The 21,677-nt window shown below is 37.4% G+C and overlaps 2 long non-coding RNA genes across 2 annotated transcripts in view; one reads left to right on the plus strand and one right to left on the minus strand.

Annotated features, from left to right (window-relative positions):
- Nucleotides 1–21,677, plus strand: part of LOC117975783 (uncharacterized) — a 265,988-nt gene that overhangs the window by 194,645 nt on the left and 49,666 nt on the right. The gene's annotated exons all lie outside the window — the stretch shown is intronic.
- LOC134728883 (uncharacterized) overlaps nucleotides 13,931–21,677 on the minus strand; it is a 319,755-nt gene continuing 312,008 nt past the window's right edge. The window contains exon 7 of the long non-coding RNA XR_010109741.1: nucleotides 13,931–16,412. This is a non-coding gene — a long non-coding RNA (uncharacterized LOC134728883). The remainder of the gene's footprint in view (nucleotides 16,413–21,677) is intronic.

The following is a 21,677-nucleotide window of genomic DNA, read 5'->3' on the forward strand; positions in this document are numbered from 1 at the left end:
CAGGGTCTGCAAATAGCTACCTATTTCATTTCTTCTTTTGATAAATTGACTAGATCTCTCTTTGTACCATCTCTTTTTTTAAAAGTATGAGTTACCTTCATTTATGATCTCAATTTCATCCTGATCATTGTTTTTCTTGGAAAAGTACGGGTACCCCTCTTAAAAAACCACTATGTAATTGTGTTTAAAATCAGTTCTCCATTATGGTGAAAAGGAAGTTAAAATATTCAAAAGTTAAACTGGGAAAACTTCTATTAAAATAGGAATTATTTGATAAATTAACACTTATAATCCCTAAGAGTATTGCTACCTAAACTGATACATAAGGTATTCTCAAGTTAACAACACTATAAAGGAATATGGTGTGTGGGTAACATCAAGTGGGACTGCTGTGTGATATTTCAGATGAGCTCTATATTACCCCACATCTAATACTTCCACAAAATGATGGTGTTTTTCTCCTGCTTTCTGATCTCTTTTTGATAGAAATGGTCTGGCATCTTTTTCCTACATCAGCTCTGTTCATCTATTGAAATTTAATGATATGTTTTTTTTCCAGTCCTCTAACAATTTCCACTAGATGTAGCTACTTTTTAAGGAGCTTCTGTGTTTCTTATGGCACTCTATTATTTTCTTTGATCATCTAGTACTTTTTTTTTTTTTTAACTTAGGGACATTTTCATTTGCAAAGATCCACCCAAATTGTACTCAGCACAAATCCAGTCAAATAGAAAACCCCCTACAAGTGAAATCTGACTGCCAAATAATTTCTGTCAGCCTTAACACTGGAATTTGCTAAATTTTGACATGATTCTGATAAAAATTAGAAATTATTTGAGTTCCCCCCAATACTGGACTTTTCAGGGGTTTGCTATCCAGCTGGTGGGCTTTCCAGCTCTTTTGCTTCCCTCATTTCCTCCTGCCACCTCTTTAGACTATTTCCATCCATCAGACATGCCTTTAGGGATAAAAAGAGAAGGTGAGATGAAATGCAAGCTGATCCATTTTGTTGTTTAGCTACAGTTCTGGTTAGAGAGAAAGTAGAGGGTTTGTTGAAGAGAAAAGATGAAACATGGCAACTATTGGCTAAATTGAAACCAGAGAATTAGCTTGGGAAGTCGTTGATTTATGCAACCCATGCTCCCATTTGCATAGATAATTGAGTTAGCTTTACAAGAGTTTAGAGTTCCCTCACTCATCGATATTTTATTCATGAGTTATTGCCCTTAAAAATACGTAACCATAAAAGAAGTCCTCTAAAGAAAACCCAGCCTGTGAAATGAGGCTCACAACCATTACACTGATGATCTGAAAGGCACACTTGCCTCCTTCAGTTTATGATGATATCATTGCCTTGGCCACAATCTCACTTTTGTTCATTTAAGTGGCATAGGAATAAACGCTACTTGCATCGTAGTTTGTACATTAATAGGCACAACATAAAACCAAATTACAAGGCTGTACTCTTCCTCAAGCTGTTAGCTACCGCTAATGTTTCTCTGTGGCAGTGACAGATGCTCTGATACCTATATAACCTCCAGAATAGGAGTTTAATGAATGTAGTATTTATAGTATTTAACTTTGGAAACCTTGAAATTAGTGAGATTTATTTTTGTGATGCTTTAGAGTAAGAAGTTAGCATTTCTTTAAAGACAATCATTTCATATGGAAAATCTCATATCTTATGGAAAATCTCAAGATTGCTTAAAACTCTGTTGAAGAAAGAAAAAACAAGGGCAGTTCAAGCAGAAATATAAAGAGGTATAAAAGAAACTTTTATATGGCCAAGAAACATATGAAAAAAAGCTCATCATCATTTGCATTAGAGAAATGCAAATGAAAACCACGAGATACCATCTCCCGTCAGTTAGAATGGTGATTATTAAAAAGTCAGGAAACAACAGACGCTAGCAAGGATGTGGAGAAATAGGAACGCTTTTATGCTGTTGGTGGGAGTGTAAATTAGTTCAACCACTGTGGAAGACAGTGTGGCGATTCCTCAAGGACCTAGGACCAGAAATACCATTTGACCTAGCAATCTCATTACCGGGTATATAACCAAAGGATTATAAATTATTCTACCATAAAGACACATGCACACATATGTTTATTGCAGCACTATTTACAATAACAAAGACTTACAACTAACCCAAATGCCCATCAATGATAGACTGGATAAAGAAAATGTGGCACATACACACCATGGAACACTATGCAGCCATAAAAAAGAATGAGATCATGTCCTTTGAAATGACATGGATGAAGCTGGAAGCCATCATTCTCAGCAAACTAACACAGGAACAGAAAACCAAACACCATGTGTTCTCACTCTTAAGTGAGAGTTGAAAAATGAGAGCACATGGACACAGGGAGGGGAACAACACACATCGGGGCCCATTGGGGGCTGGGGACAAGGGGAGGGATAGAATTAGGACAAATAGCTAATGCATGTGGGACTTAAAACCTAGATGATGGATTGATGGATGCAGCAAACCACCATGGCACATGTATATCTATGTAACAAACCTGCACATTCTGCACATGTATCCTGGAACTTACAATAAAATTAAAAAAAAAAAGAATCCAGCAGCCTTTCCCACATTGCCATGTTCAGTGAACCACACTACTGCACTGATAAATGTGAAAAAAATTTGGCAACCTAAGTACTTTCTATCCCACACCCTATCACTGCCCTGTTTGTCAAACAAAGAAAGCACCTGTTGAGACAAGCCTTGCTGGGAGTTTCCACAAAGTTTGATGATCCAAAAGATGTAATATCCTGAGCAACAACTGCACCGTCAGAGCATTATCATAATAGCCCGACCTCCTGAGCTTTTCCTGATTACCTGGATCTTACCTCCCAAAGGGAAAATGACTTCAAAGACTGAAGTTCTTGCCTGCATTTTTCAAAGATTCAGCAACTTGAAGCTACAGCCTCTTCCAGCTTGTTTTCAACATGCACAATAATGCCAGAAAATGACACCGAGTTCCCCTAGGAGCCCAAGAGGACATGGAGCAGCACTCTCACGGCTGGTCTTTTCAGACAGATCTGAACAGTCCTCTGTGTTTTCTTAGATACCAGAAAGAGGAAGGCTCCGGGTTTCACTGTTTTTTGTTTGTTTTCTTTTTCGCCTGTTTGTTTTTAATTCAATAGTTTAAAAACAGAGCCTTAGCTTCCTAAGTCCATTTTGAAAGTCAAATGGATTAAAAAGAGTTTCAAAACAGTGCTAGCCCAAATCCGGCTGAAACTTTTAATTAGTCTGATGTTATTTTTAGACTCTCTCAAATCTCTGTAATTGAGGCCTTTGCAGTTGTACAAACAAATAGAAACCTTGTAAGATCTTGAAATTCATGATAGTTTACTAATGAAGTCAGCTTGGCAAACTCTTCATTGAATATTGTAATTTGATTGCCATCTTATTCTGATTGGACCCTGGTTTTGCATTTAAATGAGTATATATTATTTGAAATGCAAAACAGCATGTTATCTGGGGTATTTTGCAAGAACAGACAAGATTAAAAACATCTAATGTTCCATTTTATAAAAACATTACAAAATGGAAGTGCAGAGCTGACTTTTAAAATTTATTAGTAACAGCTTACAATAATTGGACATTAATTAATCCCAAATTACAAGACATTTCTGTGGAAATGTGTATTACATCCTTTCCATCAGTATTCAGCAGATTCATTAGTATTATTTTTTGTTTGGAACACTGAAGGCATTAACAACAGTTTCTTACTATAGCAGGCATTGTTACAGAATTCACTGTTACGCATGTGAGTTTAACACAATGCATTATCAATTACTGATTCTACAACTACTGACCTTGAGTATCCAATTAAAAAAAAAAAGTGGCAGCAGTAGCTAAAGCAAGCTGAATTTGTGAATTGGGGTCTGTATTGACTTGTTCCAAGCTTTGACTTTTATCAGCCTTTGTGGTAGATGGATTGGAAAGAATTTTCTGATTCTATAAACTTTTATTTCTCAACTGTGGTTTTTGTGTCTTACATAGAAAATTGTTTTCAATTGCATTACCCCAAAAAAGAAGATTTCCATTTGAGAGAAGCATGGGGGCAGCTATCTCTCTATTTGATTGTTTGGCTTTCTGAAATTTCCATTTCATCTATTTTCAGACACATATAGTAACCCACAATCTAATATGCTGGACTTTTCTCTCCCTTTAGTATTTTGCTGACAAAAGACTGTCAGAATGGGACCTTAAGTTTATAAGTGTATTATCCAGGTCTTTGGAATAATTTTTAATCATTTAGGTATCATATCAAGTGAGTTATAATCTGGGAATTAATACTTTATGTGGAATTTGTACTGTGAAAAAAAGATTTCTTCACCAATTTATGTCTCTGACCTCAAATAAAGGGAAAGTCTTAGTGTAATGGAGGCATTTGGTTCCTTAGGGGTGTCTAGTGATGGAAGAAAGTGGCAGCGACAATGCTACAACAGAGGGAAGAGGGAGCAGAGAAACAGCATGGCTTTGCACTTGTCTTCTATTGCAGGCCTGTGCAATCCCAACCACCACATTAATTCAACCTAAGTCCAGCCTGATGGACAGTTTTAAGAGTTTTACAGAATTGCTCTGTCACCTGTAAAATGCATGCAAGTACCACTGCCATGTAATCCATTTGGTGAATTCTATCAAAGTAATTTTGATTTCTGATATTCTAAGACTAGCAAGGGCTGCACTTAATCTTTCTCTCTGAACTCAGTATCCATAGATGACATAAAATCCTGATTTTTAAACTAGGAACAGTTAAATTTTCAGGACTAAAAGATTAAAATCAACTTTCCTGGCTGAAAGAAAGGATGCTTAAAATTTGAGAGCAAATCTTTATAAAGATTGGTCATTCTACTAAAATAAGGATCAAGTGTTGGGTCTGGACTGATTTTGGCTTGAGGTTGGTGCTATATAGGTCCTCATTTTATGGATCTTGTTTTATGCAAATGAGAGCTGTCAGCTTCTTGTATGACCCTATATGCACAAGCAATCTGATGGATTGGGATATTGGGGGAGCAGTTAGTATTGGATGAATATTCTTTATCTGAAATTCTTGGGACCAGAAGTGTTGCAGATTTCACATACATATATATTTTGATTTTGGAATGTTTGCACATACATAATGACATATCTTGGGGATAGAACCCATGTCTAAACAAGAATTTTATTTATGTTTCGTATACATCTATACACATAGCCTTAGGAAACAATGTTTTGTCTGCATTTTGACTGCAACTTATTGCATGATTTCAGGTGTGTAGTTTTCCTCTTGTGGCATCACGTTGGTGCTCAAAACTTCTGGGTTTTGGAACATTTCAAGTTCCACATTTTCTGATTAGGGAGGCCCACCTTGTATATCTCCTGAACTGGCCCTACAAAAGTCTTTTCTACTTTCTTTTTTCAAATTGGAGCTACAGGAAACAGATTTTTTTTCTGTGTTGAAGGAAAGGAGATTAGATGAACCCAGACTTCAAGTTGCCATGATTCAAGTATCGTCAAAAAAGTTAACCAAAGAGAACATAGTTGAAGTGAAAGAAAAGTATGGTCAGGGGATAAGAAATAATCAGTTGTTCTAGTTTTCCCAGAGCCACTGCTTCCCTTTCCCAAGTGTAATCATGCCTGCGAATACATCCCCTACTTTGGCCTAAGCTTGTTTGAGCTGGATTTCTCTTGCTTGCTACAGAAATGATCCCTCATTACAAAAAACTTATTTCTCCTTTTTCTCCTCATAGTAGGAAGGGAGTAAATTGGAGCTTGGGCATGAGAAATGTATTTTCTCTGAACTAAATCCCCACCTAGCTGTAGAAGCAGAAGATAAATATGCCCAAGCATCATCTCACCTGTTATATGTCAACTAGTGAACTACTTTTCTGATTTTTATAGCTTTAGCCCCATTCCTGATTTTAATATCTGACTCGAAGTTTTCCAGAGTATATTTCTAGAACATCTTAGGCACCTGAAAAGAGACTGAGATGTTCAAATTGAATACTAGATGACAACATGGCAAGTTAAATGTGTCTCTTCTCCCCTGAAGTACACTTCAGGACTTGGGGACTGATTGCACAAGGGGTACAAAGTAGAAGGAAGAAACAAAATTGATTAGAAATCTGTGTGATTGAGAGTGTGGGATTAAGGAGGAGCCACAAATGGGAAGTAGGTAAGAAGTATTTGAAAGGGTAATAGAACAAAAATGTGGCAGTGTCAAAAAAGTTACTGTTACAAAGAATATAAAATAAGTGATAAACAGCACTGAAAAATGCAAGGGTTTAAGAGGAACAGAATTTAGAAACAGCTTGCACTTGCCAATTGTGAGCTCACAGTTAACATTTGAAAGAGCTGCTGTAGATAAAAGAAGCGAATGAAAGTAAGACAATAACAAACAGAATAGAAATGGAGAGGAAAAGAGAGAGAGGGAGGATGAGTGTAAGAGAGAAGATGAGGGATTCAGAAAAAAGTCCCAGGGATTATGGGATGGGAAGGAACAAATGAACAAATAGATCAATTAGATAACAAAGATGGACAAATAAAAATAGAAAAATAACAATGCAATGATATTTTAAAAAGGGAAATAGGAAATTAAGGGAGCGAAAATGAGGTTATTTAAATTTCATAGGTGGATTAGTTCATCTAATAAGACTGAAGAGTGTGGGATGTTGGGAAACTGAAGATTCTAGAGCATTTGGGGAATATGTGCTATGATAGAACTGACTGACTAGAAGTATTATACTATATGTCTGTGAAGTATCAGTTACTATTTTACAGAGTGTATTTGCTTTAGAACACATAAACATATCTTCAAAACTTCTAGTTACAGAGCTACTTCTGGTCACCCTTGACAGTCTGGTAACTTGGCAAAGACAGATGAGAGAAAACGAAATGCAAGAATTCACTAAGATGGCTAATGATGGGGTTTGAGTTTGGTAGTGAAGTAAATGAACTCAGAAATAAACTGATGTCCTAGAATGAGAGGAAGGGTTGACGTACTGGAGGCCATCAATCATTTAAGTAACTATAAATAGCTTCTACAGTGCAGAAGTAACATGCTTAGGAATTGGGGGAGCAATAATGCATAAGATGTGCTCTTTTCACACAGTCACAATTTGGTGAAGGGTGCAGCCACCCATAAAAGCAGAGAGATTCAGTAGCAGTGAGGAACTGGGAGGACCAAAAAGACAGGACATGGTGGTAATAGAGACAAGGCTTACAGTCAGATGTCTGAAAAAAGTAGCAGAAATGGTAAGCAGATTTTTAGGTCTTTGTTGTAATTGCATACTTAGTATTTTGTAACCAGTATATGTACCAAAACAAGAGTTGGGGCAGGGGTGGAAAGAAGAGTAGCTCGGCTTAAGAAACCAATGCTCTCTTTTTAGTGTTGTTCTTGTCACCACAAAGGAATTGGCTCCAAGTCATTTGTGGCATTCTTGTTCCTTCTACTCTAAACTGAATTATGATCCAATGTCAAGTCCTGAATCCATAAATCTGGCCTGACATTTCATGTGCTCCTAATAGATGGTGCTGGAAAAGCAGTTTCTGACCTAAGCTCCATAAAGGAAATGAGGAAAATGCAGAGAAGGCTTCAGGCTAATCTCTAAAGCTATTTGAGGCCTATTCCAGAAGTCTTCCTCAATTCATCTCTTTAGGTGATCTAAAGAACCATCACTTCTTTGTGATACACAAAGGTCTAAGTCCACATTAGAAGTTCATAATACATGCAGTAACATTACTATGCCTATAGAATCTCATCTGGAATTATTGGAAAGTAAATAGTTAAACTGATTATATGACATCATAGAGCCAGTGTTCTTCCCCACTATTTGTGGTACCATTGGAAGCGTTCCACTTGATTTTGAGAAAGGTAAATTTAGACCCATCAGCTGGGATGTGGACAAAGTTTAAAGGCAAGCTAGAGTTACAAACTCAAATATCTATGAATGTCTAACAACTAGTAGAAATGAGTGAGTCTGGCCAAGTGTGAGAAGACAAGAGCAGAAGCTAAATGTTGAATACTGCCAGCCTCTGAGTCCCACTGATGTCAGGGAGGTTGGGAACTGCAGCAAACTGGACGCAGTCCTGGGGCAGCTGCTGCTCAGTATTAGCCTCTTGTTGTGATGGGGAATGCCAATCTGGTGTTGCCAGATCTTCCAATTTTTGTTCTACAGTGGCCAGAAAACTGGATTTTTATCTGAAAAGTACTGATTTTAAACATTAAGGCTTTAAGTGGTCAGTCTGTGTTCCCTGTTTTAGAATTCACTTCTCAAATGGGTGTTTGGATACCGCACGGCCACAGCCTGAAGCACTCATGTGCACAGTCAGGTTACCTTAAACCAGTCTTGGACAAGCAGCATGGAAGAACAATCAGACAAAAAGGATGGTTGCTTTTTTTTAATGTTGTTTTTTAGTCTCTTCTACTTAAGAAAATGTCTCAGTGTATTGTATAAAGCCTCTTGAGATGCATAGATAAATTATAGGAAGGCTCAGCTCCAAACATGTAACAAAGACAGGTAATTTCTGTATTCATAAGCCGTCTAGAATCAGCACGTCTCTGGTATTGTTTTCTCCTGTTACCTTGGTTTCCATTCTGAGAATTAGCAGCATTCAACACCTCCCTCCTATTCATCTTCAAAGAGGAGGGGAATCACACTCCTCTGCAAGAGAAGAAGAGCTTGTACAATGCACTACAAAATTCAGTCCACCCCTTGGCCTCCAGGAGAAGATTAGAAATGTTGACTCCTTAAGCTTGACCACCCTTCAGGCTTTTTTAGTTCAGTCTCCTTATATATTAGATAAACAGAATTGAGGGCTGAGACATTTTAGTACGTAGATTATTGGATGTCAATGCCCACACTCATCTGTAATCAAATTAACACTGCCAAGGCTTCTGAAATCATATGCTCCTAGATAGAGTCGCATTTGGACTAGGACTCAAGTTTTCTGACTGGTGCTTTTTCTGTTGTATTGGTAGAATGCCCAGGTGAGGCTGCTCAGCCTAGCCTAAGCACTGGATCCATGTAAGTTGAAAATAACAGAACAACCAAACTCAAAAAGAGTTAAAAAATAAAAGGGGTTTATTGACTTCCCAATCTAAAATGTGCAGGAGTAGGATGGGCTTCAGGAAGGATTTAGTCAAGTCCTAGCTCCATTTCCTCTACCACCATCATAACCAATACTTAAATTGTGTTTATATGGGACAGGTGCTATTCTAAGCACACCCTCATGAGGTAGATATAATTAACTGCATTTTCATACATGAGAAAACTGAGGCACTGGGTTTAAATACCTGTCCCAGGTTTGCATTTTAGAGTCAGGATACAAACTCAGACTGCTGACTCCAGAGCCCTTGCTCTTAACCTCTGTACAGATTCTGATTAAATGGACTAGGAAATGGCTTAGGGATCTGTGACTAAAAAATACTTCCCAAAGATTGCAATGCACATCCAGACTTAGAAAAACAAATCTGCTATGCAGTTGGCTAAGGGTACCATCCATGTTTAAAAAAAAAAAATTCCCTAGGTTCACTGCAAAGAACACTATGGTGGAATTTAGTCCCAAATTCTTCTCTGCAATGCTTACATCCCAATGGAGAAGAGAAGTAAACGCTATCTACTGATGAAAGAAAATTCGGGATGGAACTGCTGAGCACTGCTGAACACAAAAGCCTGCCACTGCAGGGCCCCTTAGCCTGAAGAACCCAAATATTACAGTCACAGTATGTCTTCAGGGTGTTTATTACCTAGGTATTATCATTCTTGTGTGATGGCAGTCAGAGACTGATTATAATCAGGGGAGAGAGAAGAACTTCCTGGGGACACAGTGCTTCACTATAGATTCCCTGCCTCTAATTCTCAATACAGAAATCCTTGCAAGAGTACTTTCATGGATGTCAATGACAACAATTAAGCTTGAAGAGCATGAGAAGACATTTTAATCAGAAGCTAATTAAGAACAATGGGGGCATATGTATCACTGATTGTGTCTCAAGTACTCTGACTGATCTGGAAGATTATTCCATTAATATATGGATGTAAACAGACACCAACATTTTCTCAGGATGAGGCAACTTCACTTTGAAGGTTCCACCTCCAAATCTGGCATTTATTTATTAGATGACAAATAAAAATGAGCAACATTTACCTACCTAGGGAAGACATTTGGTGCTGGTTTCTTGTCTTTGGGTAGGACAAGCATCAAGTGTAAGAAATAAGGTGATAGGAGTCAATAAACCAGAATGTTTTTCATATTTGACTATTAAGTGTTGCTCCATTATAAAATGAGACTAAAAATATGTCTGGCCCTAAAGAAAAGGGCATAGATGTTATGAGTAATAGTAATATCTAAGAGCATATCTTGAGCTCTTCATAAAAGAAAAAAAAACCCAAACAAAAAAAGCCCACAAAGTATCAAGCAAAGCATTATGTGTAGTTTTCACTTTCAGATAGTATGTGGCACATTACAAATACAATGTGGTGTTTTCAGGGTAAAGGAAATTCTCCTAGCTTCCTTATCTAATCTCCACTTAAATCAAGCATCAGCCCATTGCTCCCCCACTTACCAACACTGTTGGGTACTGTTTTTTGTATAAATAAGCTTGAAATGTTTTTAGTTCATATTCTTGACTCTTGCTGATTAACAGTGCTTGCTTTGTGGCCTCACTATCCGTGGCCATGTCCCACAAAGGAGCCCTCCAGGGAATTTTATTCTACTTTGTTCTGTTGGTAACAGAGCAGAGAGATCCTCATCACGTAAGGAGTGAACTTTCCATATGGAGAACTCTATCATATGATTTTAGACCAGCTTCCCAGCGTTTTCTTCCAGTTCCTTCCCAAGTGAGCACTGAAGTATATGTCAGGCAATCTGGGTTGTAATCTTAGCTATGCCAGTATCTCCCACTATAAGCTATTTAAACTCCTCTGAGCTTCAGTTGTCTTTCTTCACAAAACGAAATATAAATGAGATGATCTCTTAGTGTTTTCCAAAGTCGAGGTTGTTTGGATACTATTTATCTTTCCTTCTGGCTTGTCTGTCTCTTCTTTAGTCCGTGACTGTCATACTCATTTGGTTTCCATGTCTTGCCGACTTGTTTTTGCCCAAATAGTAACTTCTGCTCTCATGCTCCTTGACTTAATAGTCTAACCATCTTTTATAGTTCTTCTCCAGTCCCAATTCTTTTAAATACCCTTCCCATTTTGTGTGTGTGTGTGTGTCTGTGTGTGTGTGTGAAGAGAAGATGCTTGTTGGACCATATATCAGGGATGTAAAGATGACTGAGACAGACTTGGCTCTGTCCTTCATGAAGCTACAGACTAATTGATAGTAGCTAACATTTTTTGAGATGATATAGTATCTTCACTTTTTAATTGAGAAAACTGAGGCCCAGAGAAGTTGAATAAATTTCCTAAGGTCCCAGAGCTAACAAGCAGCAGAATCCAAGTCTAGTACATTACAACCACTTTTCTTAACTGTCATGCTACATAGCCAGCACACCATGAAAAAGACGTAGCAAACTGCTGATGCTTCTGATTCTTGTGACATGACCAACATTGGCCCCTAAGCTGTTTCCTTCTGAGTCTGGCAGTCACATAATCACTGGCAACACAGTTTTCTAGGCATCTACTTCCAGTTGATATGAGTGGCACCTGAGGTAAAACTTTCGGTATTTGCTATCTTTGCTGATGTTTTTTCCCAGAACTTCAAGTCATTTATTAAACAATTCAATTGTATTTAATCATATATTTCATTTTATTTTTGTTTATTTCTACTATAAGATACATCTTCAACTATTTTTAGCTCCCACACGGACAGGGACACTTTCTTTAATAGATCTGTTTCCTCTAACATTGTTGACTTGGGTTGTGCATTAGTCTGTTCTTACGCTAATAATGACATTCTCAAGACTGTAATTTATAAAGGAAAAAGATTTAATTGACTCACAGTTCCACATGGCTGGGGAGGCCTCACAATCATGGCTGAAGGCAAATAAGGAGCAAAGTCATATCTTACATGGCGGCAGGCAAGAGAGTTTATGTAGAGAAACTCCCCTTTATAAAACCGTCAGATCTCATGAGACTTACTTTCATGAGAACAGCAGAGGAAAGACCCACCCCCATGATTCAATTACCTCCCACTGGATCTCTCCAATGACACATGGGAACTAGGGGGGTTATAATTAAATATGAGATTTGGGTGGGGACACAGCCAAACCATATCAGGTTGTGAGGGCACAGTTAGCAGTGTGCAGGAACACACAGTGAGGAGGAGTAATTGAATGAGTGAATGAATGGATGCATTTGTGCTGCTTTCATGGTGTTAATAAGGAATACCCAAAGGAAAGTTTTCTGCATGTGACCCAAGTCTCTAACTTCTGAGTTGGACAATCATTATATTTTTTCCAGTTCTCCGAGCATTATAGATGTGTGGAAGGATATGTTTTTAGGATTTATTGACGAATGAGAAAGAAGACTTTGTCTTCTAACCAGTTGAATGTCAAACAACGAAAGAAAACTGATGCGTGTCATTAAACAACTCTAGAAAAGTCTACAAGGATATAGGGAGAAAACCTTTCCTGACACCATTTCCTCCCCTACATGAGACTGATTTAAGCTCTATTTTCTGGTGCTCCCATGCTCCCCAGTGAATACTCAGCATCTACACTGCCTTATTTATCTTTGTGCCCCCAGCATCCAGGAGTATCTGACACTTCAGTAAATATTTGTTGCATGAATGACTGTATATTGCTGTAACTTCAGGGGCTTTGGCTGTGGGCTGGGGTAGGAGTTTTCTCACCACTTGATTATTAATGCTGTGGATTTCTTAATAACTTTTAAAGAGTGTTTTTCTTTTCACAGTGAAAGACGAAAGGAAAGATAAAAAGGTTTTGGACAAGGGCAACATTTTGTGAGGACACAATTACACAAACATAAATGACTCGAACTCTTGCTAGAAATACAAGTATGCAAAAGGACAAAAATAATATTGGAGACATTTAAAATATAGAATGAGGTACTCTGGAAGTAGGGATATTTACTGAATTAGCAGAGTGGAGGCCCTGAAGATTATAAGAATAGCTAACATATATTAAGCTCTCAAGTGTCATTATTATTCTAAGTAATATTTCATGGATTAACTCTCCATATCCTTATGGGTTAAGTAATTGTATAATTCCCACTTTATAGATGATGAGCTTGGAGCATGAAAGATTGAGCAATACATCCCAAATCACAAAGCCAGAAAGTCTTCAAGCAGAGTTTCAAATCCAGATGACTTGCCTCCATCTCATGCCCTTCACCACTGTGCTGTCCTGTTGTAGATGAGCTTTTCCTGCTTAATTCTGCCTAAAGCCAGCCCTAAAATAGTTCCATCGGATAAGTCCAAGGTTTCTGTTTCTAATATAATATGAAGACATGCTCTGCTTTACAATTATTCTTTTACTATTATTCCTAATTATTCTGTTTATGTTTACTTGGAATGCCTGGGGGATTCAGTAAAGATATTCCAATACATGTGCACAATCCTGAAGAAATCAATAGATGGAATGAAAATGAAGTCAGATGTAAGCAGGCTTTCTATATCGAAATCATATTGTTCACTGGAGACTGTGCCATTCTGCTTCTTCGGGAAAACAAGCAGCCTTGTGCTTCTGTGTGTTAGGAAAGCAGAAGTCCTGGTCTGGAAAGCTGTTCTAATCAACCAGTAGCTGCAAGCTATATTACTGAACTTTGTGTTACAAGCGATGGTGGGTGCATTGTGACACACCATAGTTTTCATCTGATGATCTCAATCTGCTTAGAGTATAATAGTTTCTCTCAACCTTTACCATCTTAAGCACCACTAAGGGATTGAATCATCACAGGGAGGCCAAATGGAATGCATGCAATAGATTGTATAATGGGATGGTTGTTTCTGTTATATAATGTAACAATCATGCCAAATAAAAAATGCTTGGTGTTGCTCTAAGACATATATTTATGCTAGAGCCCCCACATGGGCTAAGGTCACTGCAGGATAAGCAGAGCAGGCAGCTGTCTATGGGATCCGTCTGCGGAATATGATTTTAGGCCTTTTTCCCCCTTCCCCAAGAACTCTCTCCCCTTAATATTTATGCATTTATTCTGTCAACAAGAACTCATTGAGTACCTATTATGGACCAGACACTTTTATCTTAGAGTTGCAGACTTATACATGAGCTAGTTTTTAATTGTAAATAAGGTGTGATGAAAGCTATATTAGGAGGTGCAGACTGTCCCAGGATCCCAGCATGTCATACAAGGCCTTTGCTTTTAAATGCAGCTAGCTTTGTCTTCCTTGCCTCCTCCCAATTCAACCTAGTTTTGCCACATTGAAATTCTGGAGGTATCATTAAAAAGCCACAGTTTTCACATAGCATGATTTCTACAAGCTTCTTCCTTTACTTGAAATGATAGCCCCCATCTTTTCTGTTTGATGAACTCTTATCCAACAATACAGATTTAGTTGAAATGCAGCCTCCTTTTTGAAACATTCTCTGATTTTTCCACCTTTTTCTCCTTCCTCTCTGTCAACCTGCCTTTTTTAAAACTCCAAAGCATTTTGTTTTTCTCTATGGCATTTTTTTATTATATGTCACAAGATATAACCCTGTAAACAATTTTTTACTTTTATTGGTTTATAAACTCTTTAGAGCAGAGATCATGTATTTCTTCCTCTCCAGCATTTATTGTAGAAAATTGCATACTGTTCAATAAATGCTAATTAACATAGCGAATAAATTGAAAAATAAATACCACTTGCTTAGGAGCTATTGTGAAATTTACATATTTCATAACATTTAATTTTTAGAATTCTGCAAGATAAATATTATCCTCACCATTTTACAAATGAGGAAACAAAAATGTTGATAGGCTAAATGAGTTGTTCAAAGCCACACAACTTGGAAATGGTGAATTTGTCTGGTTTCAATGGTCATCTTCTATTTTACTATCCTGCAGAGAATAAATGAGAATGGTTGTGTAATTATATAAAGGGTCCCTTCATTCTTGCTACTCAAAATGTATTGGACAGATCAGCAGCATTGAAATTACATGGAAGCTTGTGAAAATGTAGAATCTTAGGCCCTAGTTTACATCTATTGAATAAGAATTTGCATTTCTAATGTGACTTTCAGATTATTTTTATTGACATTACAGATTAAGAAGTATCTATTAAGTTTTTCCTAGATTTATCTTGTGACCTAGCCTTTATAAGACTTCCCAGTCTATACAGCTCATCTCAGATACACAGAATATTGATGCTAATTATTACATCCATCCAATAAGCAGAAGGAAGCCTACGGTTATCAGTGAGGGTCTGTCCTGGATTCTGGAAGACTAGTAAGACCTTACCTAACTTTCTAGTATCCTTCCTTCCTTGTTTTTCCCTTCATCTCCCTTAATCATCCTTTGAGAGAAGAGGGCTAAGTAATGCAAAAAACAAAACATCTTTAACTTACTCACAAATGTGAAAATACTCCAAGTACTTTTCACTAGGATTATTTGATTATGAGGAATAAAGTATTACTTAAGCTAGCTAAAGAAAAGCCAGCTTAAGAATACATATGGAGGGCCAGGCGCGGTGGCTCACGCCTGTAATCCCAGCACTTTGGGAGGCCGAGACGGGTGGATCACGAGGTCAGGAGATCAAGACCATCCTGGCTAGCACGGTGAAACCCCGTCTCTACTAAAAATACAAAAAATTAGCCGAGCGTGGTAGCGGGCGCCCATAGTCCCAGCTACTCAGGAGGCTGAGGCAGGAGAATAGCTTGAACCTGGGAGGCAGAGCTTGCAGTAAGCCGAGATTGTGCCACTGCACTCCAGCCTGGGCGACAGAGCAAGACTCCGTCTCAAAAAAAAAAAAAAAAAAAAAAAAAAAAAAAAAAAAAGAATACATATGGAGTGGTTTCAGTAGTGGGCTTTCATAGATATCTAAGTAGATGATCAGTAATAGGACTGGCCCTCAAGGAAATGGATCCAAACTCAAGGTCATTTAAGGATTTTAGGAGTTTTAGGGTCTTCTTTTAGTGATTTACCATTAATAGATTTCAACTACCACATCTCTGTCCTCACCACCATCACCATTGTGTGCTCCTCTGTCATTTCCTCTTCTCACCATATTTTTTTTTTCTTTTCATTCAGGTTCTAAAGATTGACACTATGAGTGGCTATTCTCATATATTTTGTGAGGCCACATGGATCCTAGATCATTGGGTAGTAGTATATGAGTTGTGAAAAAACTTCTGTGGTCAAATTGCTATTTCCGGTTCCATACCCATGGTTTGAGGTATATCATCATTTCTTCTTTTATAAATATCCTTTTAGCTTCTGAAGAGACTTAAGAAGACCGGTTTCCTTTAAAAGGGTTACATATAGATCACGCTGTGAAACATGTCTAGGGTAAAAAGGAATGAAATAAGTTAACTTTTTCCAAGTCAGTGTTGAAGAACTAGCTAGCTTATTATATACTCCGTGGATATGACTAATTGTTAAAATTCTGCAAGATATGGTGTTACATTAAGAGACAAAACATAGGTCACAATGTCCCATTGGCTTAATTTTTTAATCAAGTATTTATTGAGTACCTACTACTAGTCAGATATTCTGTCATCTGAAATTATAGGGATGCAAAAAACCTAGCTGAGTCCTTCAGGAGTGTTATAATTTACTGGTCACAGCTATACAAGGAAATTTTTCCAAGATTTATGTCAACTAAAAAAATACGTGCATAGCCCATGAGCCTAAGATGTGGCTTTTATGTGTATCGCTACTCTTGTTCAATTTTATTCAAAATTTTGTGTAGTGAAATTAACATTAATTTGCTGCTAAGATAACTGTCTTCACTGATCCAAGCAATATGGAAGGAGGCAAGAATGAGTAACTCTAGCTTATGCCTGAAAAACATTTAAAAAATATTGAAAGACTAAGAATTAAATACACCGTTTCTTGGTGGCTATTTTAGGGGCTGTCATAAATGTTAGGTCTAGGGTATTGCCTTATCCTTGGATAAGGAGGGCACATAATGTAAAAGTAATAGTGCTCTGTTCTGTCAGCTCTTTGGAAGTATCTATTCTAAGAACTGTTTGGGGTACGGTTTATTTGTAATGAATATTAGTCCATTTTATTCCAATATACACAGTCAAGACAACTTTGTAACTCAGTTACAATTGAGGGAGATACGCTATGAGTCCTTGCATGAGTATGCATCATGCATGAGCCCAATATTTACCCTGCCCAAAGTACTAGCTTTCAAAGATTATCACAATCCTGTGGTGATTTCCTATTTCCAGGTAGGGTGAGTTAGCTGAGACAGTTCTAGTTATTCAAAGTCTATTTTCTAGCGTGGCTAGAGCTTGGTGATGATTGAGCTATAGAGAATATTAAATATTGCTAGACCAATTATACCATAATAACAGAGTATTATGCTGCTATGTATTTTCAGGGAAAGTATTAAAAGCACTCCAAGAAAAGAACGATTAGAACTGTGTGATAGGTGAAAAGAAATATCTGGTAAAACCTTTTCTAGGATTCTCCTAGATGTCATCTATGTTAGAGAAGAATTAAGCGTATACTAAATATATAGGCATGGGTTGTTCTTATTTTTGCTTTCTCTTCCATCCAGTTGATTAGGAGCAATTACCAGCACAGAATATTCTCCACAGAGCTCCAGAGAGAACATAAGGAAAGTATTAGAATCTGCTCTTGACTTCTTTTTCTCAACATTAGAATTGTTATTTTTCTTCTTTTCTTTTTTTCTCTCTGGTGGGTGGCTTTGTAAGGAAGAATCTTAGGGCCTTGTGGCACCTCAGCAGGGATGAGAAATTGATGTACTCAGTGATTGGTTTTTAGTTTATTCTTTGTTTCAAAGAAAGCTTATGCACTATTTCTGCTCCTATATCACCAGTAGCTGGCATATTTGTGTCAAATTTGCCCAACATGCTTACTGCTTTCTTGGTCCAATGTAAATGGCAGTTCATTCTGGCATATGGGCCCAGACAATGGAAGCTGCTTTGGGAATTAGACTTAAGAGCACTAATTTGGATCTCATGAAGAAACAGGAACGGAAGCCACTGGCATACAATAAATATTTTGTTTGGTTTGTTTTCATTAGGTAGGTTAATTCAAATGGATATTCCTTATTGCTATCTAGTTTTATGTTACTGTACATATCATATGTCATAAAGTATAGAAACAGTTAACAAACAGTAAACTTCCAAATTGGTCCATCAAACTAGCAGTGAATATGCAGAGGGGTGCCAAGAAGTAGGGATGGAAGATTTTTGCCATTGTCCATAATCCCCTTCAGGCTATCCATTATTATTCCTGAATAGGTATACAATCATACACTCTAAGTAAAAACCATATGATTGCAATTCTTTAATTATCTCTCCCAATCAAATTGCTACCCATAATCTTTTCCAAAATGGAAATTTTGGAAATGCTACTGTTGCTGTTTCATCGACAACATTAGCTGGGACTTCATTAAGTATCAAAAATATATTTCTGATATTCTGCTTTCCTTTTCAGGACAAAAGAAAAAAAGTCTCTGACAAGTTCTATAGTTCAGAGACTTGGTCAAAGACATTTCTCTCTCTTTCTCTTGGCCATGTCATAGCCTTTTCCAAATATGAGAAAAGCAATCATCAGTAGCTAGAAGAGTCTCTAGACTGAGGTATGTTGTTATAGTCGGGTCAGTTGAGCCTACTTTCAGCTTATTTCACATCACAAAGCTGTCATAAGACCAATACTTTCTTTGGAACAGGTACATTCAAATGCCACCAGGTTGCAAGCCTGGGGCAAAGGAAGGTAAACTTGTGTCAGTGAGCACATCATGTTGCAAAGGCATCATAATAATTGTATAGACAGCAAAGGATTGCATTTCACCACTGTGTAGCATCAAATACATAAGGCAAATGCAAACAAACTACTGTCACCTACCAAGATTGGGAACCCGAGAGTAAAAATCCTAAACTGTTCATTACAAGCCTAAATGAGCCCGTTAGACTTACATTAGACTTAAGACAAAAGAGAAAGTAGTGCTACTGAACTGTCAGGGATGCAAAATTTCCTAATACCAGAGAAAGATCACCACAAATTCAAAAGCTGAGTCTATTGTATTAACTATGTTATTTTTAATTTGGAAAATTAATAAGGCCAATATTAATATTAGTATTGTTTTTATGAACTTATTAATAGAGGTGACGGAAGAAAAACCTGAACAGCATCATTTCCATATTTGTCTTTTTTTTCTTGCTAGGAGTATTGCTAAAACAAAATGAGATTTTGGAGAAACTTGTTTGTTTCTGGTATATCTGGTGCTGATCAAAAAGAATCAAACAGAAAAGAAACTTCCGGTAAAATTTTGAAACCTGATTTTCATCAGAAGTTTATTTTGATTTTATTATGTTTGATGCTACTGAGAGATAAGACAATCATGAAAGGTTTTGAGTATAGATTTTTAGAACTGAGTGATGAGCAAAACTGACAATTCATATTATTATCAAATCCTTTTGAGTCTACAAAATAGAAGGTTCCTTGAATTTTCTGACATCTTCACATCTCATCCTGACCCAGACTTAGAGGCTCTGACAAACATAAAAGTTGAAAAATACAAGCAAGAAAAAATTTTCAGCTGCAAACCTGTAAAAAACAAAGCAAAACCCACCAACCAACTAACCAAGCAAACAAAAAATAGTCTAATTCAGTTGAGGCTGAATAGTCTTTTTAATATAAGGTGGCTCCACAAGGGCATTTGATCTAAAATTGAACTAACATAAATAAGAAACTGAAGTAGAATGTAAATTGCAATGTTGAGAATTAGCTTTGCTTTGCTAGTTTCAGGTCAAAATGCAAACTCAAATCAGGAGAAGTATTTGTGTTGCCTAAAAATTTGTTGTACTTTTGTGTGTCCAAGTAATCCCAGGAAATCTAGCTAATTACCTTTAGTTTATTAAAAACATGATAAAGCAAAGGAACATCTAGATAGTCTCATGTACTCTGCACACAGCTCACAGCAGTACTACAACCTCTTTTGATTTGCTTCAGCAAAATGAAACCTCTTCCATTCAAGGATGCTTTCTTTTTTCACCATTGTCATCATGTGGCTATTATTACCACTATTATGACTACCACAATTATCTGAATATTTGATAAGTGTACATTTAATGAGAGACATTAGGCAGGGGAAGCATGAAAAGCCTCCACCTCATTAGCCTGGATAACTTATCAGACTTAATCAACAACTGACGTCTGTCGTTTTTCCTGATCCTATTGCATCAGCAACATGGATACCATATGATTCAGACAGCTCCCTGTTCAAAGAGAGCTCTAAGCATATCATTGCTTCCTGGAACAAGACGGGTGCTAACACTTAGGAAATTCTATGTTTCTTCTCTGAAGCATCCCACCTCTTTAGGAAACAATCCCAGAAGAGAGCAAAACAGTTCATGAGTCGGAATGATGAGGCCAATAGTGAAAGGAGTTACAAACAAGTAACCAAGTAATCTTCATATTTGAGATGCTATTTATTTACTCATTTATTTATAAGGTATTTTCTCTAATCATAAAGGAATTAGAAAAGGGGTTTTAATTATTTAACTTCTTTGAGGACTAGCAAAAGAGTTGTTTCTTGTATTGTACTGTCTGGTAAGGGACTAGCTTTAACCATATTCTCAATGCTATGACAGATTTAAAGGGTGTTAGCACCACCAATGCTGAGTTTCTAACCTACCTTTTTATGCATGATGCTATTTAGAGCACTGTTTGGAACACTACAGGAGAAATGTATGGGGAAAGGAGCCTGGAGGGACACTGGCTTTAATTTTAATTTCTTCTGAATTAGATAGCATTTTAAAATCCCAAGTGTACACATTAGTCTACGAAGCAGGAATAATTATGAAAGTGCTCCAGCCATCGCTGCGTATGGGCAGGCTGCTTGCTAGAAGCAGGGATAGGGGACAGTGCAGAGTGGTGAGAACATTGTGTCCTGCATTAAGTCCTGCTTCCCTCAGAGGCTATGTGTCAGACGACTGGTACCCCGGTACTTCGGGCGGGTGAGCCAATTAGCACATTCCCTAGTCTGGAACTGTAGTTGCTGTGTATGTGATCTGCATACTAATTCATCTGAGATTTGACCTTCTGGGCGGAGAAAAACAAGAATCCCAGGTGAGAGAGAACATTGGCCTAGATTTTCCTATCCCTTCTCCTCTGTTCTTTATTTCCAGGCATCTTAACCCAGCTACTTTTTATGACTAACTCTGAGACTGGAAAAGTTTATTTCCCTTGAAAATTCAAATCAATGTATAGGATAAAAACTACCAAAAAAATCATAGTTTTTACCTCCCTCTGCTAATGTCAAAAATGCAATGCAGGTGCTCCTTGTACGATTGACACCCTTGGCCCACATGGGGGCAGTACTACGTAGTCAAAAGCCTCTGGGAGCTTTCAGGGCGTACAAAGAGTCTGGTTGGAGACAAATTTGAATGCATAAGGCAGAAGCAGGATAGTTTTTCATAAACACAAGATTCCTTAGAGCCAATCATTACAGCGTTCTAAATGTTCTTGCTGAAGGAATTAGGAAGGAAAGATGTCTACCAAATTTCCAGCTGCTGTTGCAATCACTTGCCGGGAGATGTTGGGGAAATTTTTTGATTGATGATTC

This window comes from Pan paniscus, chromosome 15, assembly GCF_029289425.2.
Source record: "Pan paniscus chromosome 15, NHGRI_mPanPan1-v2.0_pri, whole genome shotgun sequence".
In the NCBI taxonomy this organism is placed as follows: Eukaryota; Metazoa; Chordata; class Mammalia; order Primates; family Hominidae; genus Pan; species Pan paniscus.